Genomic DNA, 8,667 nt, shown 5'->3' with positions numbered 1-8,667 from the left:
AGTTATCCAAACGAGTCTTTATATTAAATTCATGAAATATGGAAATAAAATAACAAACAACGGTTCATCCATCACCTAGTAATTGAAAACCTAGCCTAGAATATTCATAATTACAGAAAAAAATGAAATTAATAAATAGATAGAATAGCGCCCGTATGAAAATTCTTGAAATCTTAAATAAAACCTTGAAAACCAGCTTGAATTCTTATGAAATCGGCTTCAAGTTCGTGTTCCTTGCCTCCAAAAGTTGTATTTTTCTTCTCCCTGGATGTTCTACCCTATTTCTGATGAATTTTGGCTTTTATATCATGTCCTCACGGAGCCCCGAAAGAGTTTCGATTAAAAACGAAAGTTCAGATTTTTCTTCAAATATTAAAGCCATTCGGCCGCATGGTGTTAAACCATGCGACCGCATGGTTCCTGCTCAACAAAATCCCTGCCTCCTCATGTGCGGCCGCATGGTATAGTTACATGCGGCCGCAAGGTTGTAACTTTACAACCTTGCTATCTTGGTCCCTGAACTTTGTTTTCTCTTTTCTTGATCTCTTTTCTTTCTTTTCTTTGTTCCATTATCAAATATTGACTCATAATTGATGTTTGGGTCAATCAATTCCTTGATCACTTGCTCGGCTCATCTTTTGATTAATTACAATTTAGTCCTTCATCTTTCACTTTTCTTCAATTCAGTCCAATGTTATTTCTTTCTTCCTCCGATCGTCTTGTATCATCCTCAATCTCATACTTGGTATATTTTCATTCTAGTTCTGCACTTTAGCTCAACTTTCCAATATTTGCACCTTTGATCCCCGAACTATCGCTTTGTTCCGTTTTGGTCCTTTTTCGGCTCTTTTCTTCTGAATTCCAACTTTTCCATAGAAACACCTACATTGCATGAATTTAACTAGATTAAGTCACAATCCAACTATTTTGTCCATGTTTAAGTCATGTTTGTGAGCTAAATAAGTGTGTAAAAACACACTTATCAGTTTTAATCCGCTAACACCTATGTATTTAATGTCTTTGCCTGTGCATGAACGAGGTAGCTTGGATGGGAAACGAAAAGCCGAGATTGTGAAAACACTCCATGAAAAGGACAGGATGCAGATCNTTGTTCCGTTTTGGTCCTTTTTCGGCTCTTTTCTTCTGAATTCCATCTTTTCCATAGAAACACCTACATTGCATGAATTTAACTAGATTAAGTCACAATTCAACTATTTTGTCCATGTTTAAGTCATGTTTGTGAGCTAAATAAGTGTGTAAAAACACACTTATCAGTTTTAATCCGCTAACACCTATGGATTTAATGCCTTTGTCTGTGCATGAACGAGGTAGCTTGGATGGGAAACGAAAAGCCGAGATTGTGAAAACACTCCATGAAAAGGACAGGATGCAGATCAAAGAGAACGGAAAGCTGATTGCATCAAAAGCAAATAAGGAAGAAGACGCATTACATTTGAGCCTGGAGATTGGGTCTGGGTGCATTTCAGAAAAGAGCGTTTTCCCGAGCAGAGGAAGTCAAAATTGCAACCATGAGGCAATGGACCGTTTCAAATCATCGAGAGGATCAATGACAATGCATATAAAGTGGATTTACTTGGTGAGTTTAATGTTTCAGCTACTTTTAATGTATCTAATCTCTCTCTGTTTGATGCAGGTTCAGATTCAAGGACGAATCCTTTTGAAGAGGAAGGGGATGATATGATCCAGGAGTTGAGCCCGATGAAGGCAAGTGCGAGATGAGACCCGTTGATAATCGATGGCGGACCAATGACGCGATCAAGGGCAAAGTAAGTGAAACAAGCGATGGGATTGCTCGTTCAAGAAACCATTGATGGAATCATGTTCGAGACTCAAAATGGAGCAACTTTCATGATCGGGTCGAAGGGCGAATCAACTTGGATCAATTTGTTATCAAGCCACACAGGGAAAACACCATGCGGCCGCACGATGGCATACCGAAAATCAAAACACCAATTCTTGTTGAACCATGCGACCACATGGAAATACACCATGTGGCCGCACAAGCCAAAAATTTGGTGAATTTTCCAATTTTGGCCGAATTTCCTAGTTTCGATAGAATTCTTATGAAATCAAATTATTACCATAATTTGATGGATTTTGGACGTTTTTACTCATTAGTATAAATAGGAGGATATTTTTCATTGTAAAGACTTTTGACTTTTTGTTTGAATAATATTATAGAGAGAGAATTTGTTCTTTCAATTTCTTGTTCTTCTTGAATAATCTTAGAACTTATCAAGATTCAATTTCTTGTGGCGTTCTAAACAATCGGATTATGGGTTCTTTTAATTGTAATCAAGGGATTTTAGGTTCTTCGCTAATCTAGGATTTTTTGGTTCAATTCTTGGGGCTCAAGATCCAAAATCGAGTTAGTATTGACGTTCTTGGGTTCCGCATCAATCTCGTTGTGGGTTTCGTAGTTTCCATTGCTACAGGGTTCGCATCAGATATTAGTACAGAAACATCTAAACTTGTTGCTATTTGATTAAGGTTGTTATTAATTTGAACTCAATCAAATACTTAGTCCTCGTGGGTCGACACTCTACACACTACTATATTACTTGTTCACGATTTCGTCTACTTGCAAATTTTCAAAGGATCATGTTCAAAAACATCTTCATCCTCTTCAATTCCCGGTAACAATGATGATATAGATGAATCTTCATTATCTAATTCAACACGAAATTGATTAGAATGGCATTCTTTGTGAAGAAAATTATGCAATCCTACACAAGCAAACTCCATTCCTATAGCTGATTTAAATATCGTGAACCACGATTTAAATATGCCAAATATTCTCTCAATTACATTTCTCAAGGAAGCAAATGAAGATTGAATAGTTCATTAAATTTTCTGCATTACGTCCTTGGCCACAAAAATCTTGGCGATGATACCAAACACCTCGAAATGGAGCTAAGAACTAACAACGATTTTGAAATCCAGAATGCACAAGAAAATATTTACCTAAGTATACAATACATGCATAAATCATCTTATGTTAGGAAAAAGATAGCTTATAACCAATTCAAGAAAAAAATTGATTACCTCGTAGTACTTTAAGTCGATTTCTTCTTACTGACGCCTCATTTAGTAGTTTGGAATCATGAACTAAACCTCAAAGTATTACTTAAACCAACTCAATCTATTTCCGTAAATATCATAGTTCTTCTGAAATCCAAGCTTTTCATTTAAAGCACGAAGTACTTTTTTTTTTTTTCAATTGTTTGTTTACTTAGAACCCGATTGCTATATATTAAACCATCCACAATTCCATCAACCATAAGTTCTAACTATGTAGAGCTTTATTTCACGTTCCATGCATTATACCCAATTCTACTTTTCCTTATTAATCTTCCACCTATGATCTCAGTACATAATCCATTATATAAATCATAAGTTGTATTTTTATATATTTAGTTAGTGTAAAATATAATATATCTAACAAAGGGTGAAATTTATGCTGCAGCTGATGAGTTTTTCTTTAAGTATTTATATATATTGCAGCATTTATATATATGTCAGTTAATCACTATATATCTACTCTCTCTCAAAAGAGAGACTTTTGATTTACTGTTTATTCATGCCACGCTCCTTTTAAACACTGTTCACCAAACTGGTTCTTCTACATTGCATATTTTAGATTATACCAAGGCTGAATGTAACCAGTTTTCCTCTCTTGACCACCAAAGAAAACACTCATTCACTTCTAAAAGTTCTCAAATCTTGAAACTCAACGTGTTGAAGGAGAGATCTGCCTCAAGTACACCCTCTGTCCTAACACCCTATCCACTGCCTTTGTCTTCCTCCGTTGTGGTTTTCTAGTCAAAGACTACCTTCGTCCTCCTCCGCCATTGTTTTCCAGTCGAAAGAGAGATCCCCTCAAGGATGTCCTAATGCCCCAGCCACAGCTTTTGTCTTCCTCCACTATGGTTTTTCAGCCAGAAAACCAATTATATTAGGCAAGTGTTGCTGTGAATTTATCATGTTCATTTTCTAATTTTATATTTTGAGCTTTGACCTTATTATTGTTGTCTATGTTGATATTAAATGTGATTTAGGTTCTGTATTTTAGTTTCATAAAAAGTATTGAAATTTTGAAAATTTGTAGAGGAGTGTCCCCGAGGAGAATTTGATTCTGCGGGTTGCTTTGAATTGGAATTCTGGATGTGAAGGGATGCTATTTGTAGATATTATGGGTTATGCCAAGTCTGGCTAGATAATTTGGGATTCACAAATTTAAGGGGACATCATGACTTAATATGCTTCAAAGTCGTGAATTTTTTGGGTCTTTTTCATTTTTCTTGAGGTTGCAGTAGTATTAACTCATGCAGGCTAGAAGTGGAGATGAAGTGTGGCTTCATTATAGTTTAACATTCATAAATTTTAGGTCAGTGGGGAAGAGAAGTTGGCTTCATTATATTTTAACATTCATGCATTTTAGGATAGCGAGGAAGAGAAGGTTATGCTGAGTCTGCTTAGATAATTTTGGCTTTTACAAATTTCAGGAAACATCAAGACTTAATATGCTTTATGGTCATAAATTTTTCGGTCCCTTTCATTTCTCTTGAGGTTGTCAGTAGTTAATCCGTAGAGGCTGGAAGTGGAGATGAAGTTTTGCTTCATTATAGTTTAATATTCATGCAGCTTAGGACAACAAAGGGGGTATGTCTTGTCTTTGTTTTTTTCTTTTCTTTGGCATATCCATTGAGAAAATTGGTCGATTGCAATAAATGGGTTTGTAAGAAGTTATAAATTTGATTCAATCGGAATTCATTTGGGGAGAAATGATGTCACTTGGGTCGTTAGCGTGTATATGCTTTCTTTTTATAGCTTGCTTGGCTAAACTTTCAAGTGTTTTATGAGCAGTGTGCCTCAGGAATGTGTGGCTAAGAAATATGTAAAGTTGTAGTTAGAACCTGCAGACAAGTATAGAGTTTGACAACTTATAAGCAATTGTAAGGTTTGAGGTCAAAGTTTTGTATTTTAGCTCAGCTGAAGATTATTTTTAGTATAATCACTTTGTTCATCAGAACGTGTAGCATATTGTTCTCATGTTTGACATATGTGTAGCATTGTTCAGGAACATTTTGACATAAGCTGTGTTCTTCATGGTCGAGTAGCATATTTTTCTACTCTTGTAAATACATTTTTTTTTCACTGTAGAAATACTTATCCATAATTTTTTTAATGTCTGTAAAGTTTTGCTCGTTCCATGCATTCATACTAACACTCTGTATTTTTTATTTTATTTTATTCAATTTATTATTTTTGCAACAACATCATTTTATATGTTTTTAAGAAAGAATGGTTAATATTTTCCAATAAAGTATTAGATCATTAAATGTGATGTCGTAGTTCACGAAAAGAAAAATAATGGCTTTCTAATGAAACATAAACACGCTTATTTGCTCCCGATGTCTTGCAGACAAGTTCAATTTGCACATGAGTATATTTATTCAAACTCATAATTTATTCTATAATTTCCATAATACCACAATTCCCTCAACAGAATACAATGCATTGCTAATGCCCATAACCTATTGTTGCCCTACTCTCTTATTCTTATTTCATTAAATGAATTTGGTAAAGCTTGGACAAGGTATATAAGAAATTACGAGTATAGACCATGAAACAGTGACAACAAGAACATGCAACAAACTAAAATCATAATGCCTTAGCTTCATTTCTGCTGTTCTTGCATGTTCTTTGTTACATCTTTTTAGCTCTATTTTCAATATAGAATACAAAAATGACCCAAAGACTTTTCAATAATTACAATTTTCACACCTTCATTTTCTTGATCTTATTTTTATTTCTTATAAATTCTTCATCTCTACTGTTGAGTATTAAATTTTCTTTTCCTATTTTTTTTTCCTTGGGGCTTCAAGAGAGTGGTCTATTGTTTTCCTTCTATCTTTGCATCACATCTTGTGAAGCTTGTATAAAGGAACAAAAGATTGACATGGAAATTGAATGATATCAACCTCATATATGCCGATTCCATATTTGCTTTAGTTGAGGGTCATTTTTTTAATCGAAATAATGTTTAGATATGATTATGATTATGATTATGTTTATAACAAGATCAAATGACAGTATTCTAAACATTAGGATGGAAAATTATAAAACTAAATTATAGCTTTAGCATAAAATTGAAATATATATAACTTCATACATAATACAACTTAAGAATGATAAGAAGAAATCTTCTGAAATCTCTCACAAATGATCTCATCATACATGTACAAACATGAGTATCTGTGTTAGAATAGAACCTAGAAAGCCCAAAATCTGTTGTGAATATAAGATACTGGAGGCTAAATATTTATAATCATGAAAATAGTAAATTCAAGAAAAGGAAAAACAAATAAATATGAAATTTGATATTAAGAATAATGAAAATGAACCAAATTTGGCCTAACTAAACCTGGAAAACCAAATAGCGGTTTGTTCACCATGAAATAATGTTTTTTAGTCAAAATTAGAAAAAAGTAGAAATTTGAATTTCTCCATTTTTAAAGTTGGGAATTAACTTGTCTCTCTGACCTTTTATGATTGTAAATGTGCTATCTTTAGCTCAAACTTCTTCTAGACGTTCAACTTAATTGCCTTCAATTTGGATATAAAAATGTTCTTACAAGATGGAATCGAAAGTACTTCTTATGCGAATTATTTGGCCACAACGAACAAAATTAATTATTTTGTAGGTTTTATTAATCGAAAGATCAATTGATCTTTGTTCGTTATGGCCAAGTCATTAATAAAAAAGAAAGGACTACATATTTGATCGAGTTAAAATTAATTGCAACTTTAATTGAATAGCAAACAAGATGTTGTAATTTTTCTAACCAATCCTTAAATTATTAATTAAACTAATGAAAGCAAGTAAATGTATTTTTCAAATATGTGAGATGCATTGCTAAGATGTTGAATCTTCCTTGTTATTCCATTTTTAGTATACAAATTAAAGTGACAATTTGAAATCATTCATGTTGATCAATGTTCCTAATTTAATTAAAAGTCCTTCTCGATAGCGATCAAATCTATTCTCCTCATGTGACTCTTCTATTTTTCAATTAAAGGTGCAAACATGAAATACATTAATAAGAGTTAGAATACATGTTGAAACCATTTAAAGAAAAGAAGTATATCTCTATTCTCTATTAAACCTTACAATATTTATTATATTATGCTTAAACCTTATTGTTCTCTCGATAACAATAAAATTTGCTACAATTCAATTGGTTATCAAGTAATTGAAAAGAACGATAAAAATTATAATAAACATCCACAAATCAAATCAAATTAACGTCAATATAATTAATTAAAAACTAATAAAAAACATAATAAGGGTTCGTCTTGTCCTAGCAATGTATAAAACTATCCTAACATATCGAAATTATAAGAAATCATGTTTAAGTGAAAAGACATAACTGGGATTTTTGATAAATTGATAAGGTGAAGATGAATCTTGAAATCTTGAGTTTTTTCAATGGTTTCCTAATGAATCTCCACTTACACCTTCTATTCTTTGCCCAAAAATCAAGTTTGAATCTCCATTTGATTGAATTCTTACAAGTTCCCTTCAATTCTCTCACAAAAACTACGAATTTCCCCCATTTAATGATAATAATTGATGAGTATTAGAGTATGATATGTATATGAAAGATGTAGGAGATGTCTCTTTAATTTATTCTATTGTGACGTATTTGCTAGGGTAAAAAATTTGTTGAAAATCACGTCCAAATTGGTTTCCAACAGAGTTTCAATCGAATAAGGAAAGTTATCTTCGCGCATGGGTTAGTATTTTTATCATAACATTTTCTCTCGTTATCCAATTGTATTGATTCAAAGTGTGTTAGAAAGCTAATTGAAAGGGCTAGCTACAATTTTCCTTGAAATAATATTTTTTCTGATTTGGACGCTTACTATGCCTAAAATGTGTCTCAATATTTGACTAAAAATCTGGAAGATATCCTGTGTGATTGGAAATCAATTTATGGTAATATTCTAATCATATTCCATTCTTTTTTACTTCTAGTTGCATCCAATTGACTCATAACAATTTTAAAGTATCTATTGTGATCCAAATCAACCATTGTTGGACATTTTTTGCCTTTTTTGCTTCTTTCTTTCAATTCCTCTTTCAATCATCGAGTTTTACCTAATAAACAAACTATACAATAAATTAGGCTATAATTCTTTAAAAGAACTATTAAATGTCTATATTTTCATGTTTAAATAAGTACACTTATCAAACACCCCAAACTTAAACATTTGTTTGTCCTAAAACAAAACCATAATCTAAATTAACAAACATACAAACACATAAAATGTTTTGGTTAGATAATCTGACATTTTACTATGTCAAAAATGGGTCATTTTTTTTTATAATTCAGGTGTCCGAGCTTGGTGACTAATCATGAGGAGTGGCGACTGTCCCTCTGGTTCGCCACGTGGGTGAATTCGGATACGGTTACAACTTATACACACTTGGGCCGTACATTCGGGATGCGATTTTCTTCTCTGTAGACCTCCCGCTACAACGTGTAGACAAGACCCCGATGGGTGAAAAAAGCGCACTATAACTTTGCCTCCACAGGACATCTACCTTCCAACATAAATATTGCCTTCGATACTCCGTAG

The sequence above is a fragment of the Olea europaea genome, chromosome 18, assembly GCF_002742605.1.
Source record: "Olea europaea var. sylvestris chromosome 18, O_europaea_v1, whole genome shotgun sequence".
Lineage (NCBI taxonomy): Eukaryota > Viridiplantae > Streptophyta > Magnoliopsida > Lamiales > Oleaceae > Olea > Olea europaea.
The sequence above is the reverse complement of the archived record's forward strand: the minus strand, read 5'-3'. Positions refer to the sequence as shown.